Source organism: Monodon monoceros, unplaced genomic scaffold (genome assembly GCF_005190385.1).
Source record: "Monodon monoceros isolate NGI ecotype Baffin Bay Population unplaced genomic scaffold, NGI_Narwhal_1 Super_Scaffold_12, whole genome shotgun sequence".
NCBI classification, from domain to species: Eukaryota; Metazoa; Chordata; class Mammalia; order Artiodactyla; family Monodontidae; genus Monodon; species Monodon monoceros.
In genome coordinates, this window is record NW_021703768.1 from 144,418,997 (window position 1) to 144,421,446 (window position 2,450).

Consider the following 2,450-nt stretch of genomic DNA (forward strand, 5'->3'; position numbering starts at 1 on the left):
TAACTCATTTCATCCTCAAACCAATCTTGTGAGTAGATATTACTATAGTCCTCATTTTACATATGAGAAACTGAACACAGAAATGCTAGGTAATTTACCCAGGTCCTACAACTAGCAAACATGAGCAGGCAGGGAATAGGTGAAATGGCATCTTAAAAACAATAATGTCTGCTCCTTCCACATGAAGTTAATTTGCCTTTTTGCAAAATAAAACTTTCTCTGTTTCCTGAACCCCACCCACATCCCTACCAAAAATGTCTTCTGTAAAGTCTATAAATATTTTGGGCGATTGAGTTAGCTTCTGATGGAATTCAAAGAAAGAGTCAAGTTCCATGACTGGGCACAGCACAATTTCAAGGGGTGATGCAGCAGCCTGGGAGATAGAGGAGGCCCCCACTTCCAGGAACTCACCGAAGCTTGGGCAGGGTTTGTACCTTGGAATTGGTGGATTTTAGGCAATTTAACCTGGATCTAAGGGGACAAGGAAAACTCAAATGACATCTGGGAATGCCAGTAGAAACAGCACTCCACTGGCTGGAATTGGGTGGGGACCAGCGCCCTGCCAGGACAGCCTCCCTCCTGCTCCAACAGCAGCCTGTAAGTCACCACATAGACCATCAGATTCCACAGATTTAGGACTTCTCTCTTACTGATGAACAAACTGAGAAGGACACTCCCTAAGAGGCTGCAAACTGGATTTTGTTTAATTTTGCCCCGACCAGCGTTTTACAACACCAAGTCACTAGTATTTAAAATGGGGGGATTTTGCATCTTAAAAGTCAGGATTTCCTGCTTGTCTTGAAAATCTGAAAAACTGTGCTGTCTTCCAGCAGAAAAACACTTCACCAGAGCTGGGGCTCACCATCCATTGTGCATGGGGCATGAAATTTCCAGAGTGACATGGTCCTGGCTCTGCCTGATTCATCCATTTACTGCCTGATCAAGCCGTGGACTGGAAGCTCCTGAGACAGCACACAACAGAGTGTCAATGCAGACCTGAACTCAAACCTCCGGCTTCCCTTTTCAGAGCTTTACTGTATCATAGAGATCAGAGACCAGCACCAAAGTTTGTCTTCCCAATGTATTCCGGTGTCTGGTACAGTTCTTGGCACATCAGAAGAACTCAATGCATATTTCTTAACTCATGGATAGATGGATGGATGGATGGATGGATGAAAGCTCATAGTGGCCAACGAGCAGAAGGAGGTATACCCCACTTCTCCTCCTACCATTACCACCATCACCAAACAGCCTCACACACAGGCAAGTGTCTCTGTTGACTTTGCCCCTGCAAGACACAGCTGCTTTATCAAGGCCTGAAGCTCCCTACTAGGGAAGAAATGCACCACCCCTTCTTCTCAAGTATCAACTGTTCCAGTCAGTTCCCAGGGTCATGCTACTCAGACTGGGGACCTGAAGAGGACAAGCCAACCCAAACCAAAAGCAGGGGTGTGGGCAACTCAGAGTCTTCAAAAGATGGATGGGGCCCAAGGAATCAGACGCTGAGTCATCATGATAAACCCCAGATCCCAAGGCATAGCCCTGTGCAGCTTAGCTGTTGGCTGGATGGCATTTTAAGCCTTAATTATTATTCTGTTTTATACTTGCAGCCTCAGAGCCTTGCTAGTAAAGTGCTTTCAAATGTTTGGGAAGTCAGTTGTATTCAAGTTTATCCTCTTACTGTTTGGTTGACAGGAACTATTTGTAAACGGAGCACCCTGCCAGTTACCAGCATTTATTTGCAGTTATATCACGAATGTTTTTCAAACTTGTGTTTATCTATAATTTGACACATCAAGAGGACTTTTGCTCTTGGCCCGAGCTCCTGCGAAGGCAACTGGTGATGTGTTAATGTTACTTTCATCAGACCTTCACACACCTAATGGCTGACTCTCATATCTCCCTGGCATCAGGGTTACCCAAACTGATGTTAAGAGAGCAACTGAACACATATGTGACAAATAGGAGAGCCCAAGTAAGAGAAAAGGGGGTGGCGTGGGGGGCAAGCTCTGCTTGGAGTAATGTTTTAAATAAAGGGCTGTTTTCAGAGAAGCTGGCTCTGACATCCACAAAGGCAATTTGGCAAAAGACCTAGTTACTGTCTCATCCACCTCCTTACTGATCATGATGATTGCTCTTTGCTTTGTTGTTAAACTCAGAGGACGATATGTCGGCACCTGAAAGGCATCTGTTTCACTCGGCTTGCTTACCCACCATTTCAGTTAAGCCCTGGGAAATCCTATCTTGGCCGATTTGTGGAGAAAAGCTCTCCGTTGGAAAGATAAATGCTTTTTGTGATGGATCCTGAAAATCATAGTACTTCATAGCTGGAAGGAGACCCTCAGAGATGATCTAGTCCAAAACCCAGCTTATCTAATTCATATATTCATTCAACAAATATTTGCCAAGCTCCTTCCACATGCCAGGCCTGGGAATGATGATGAGGCAAG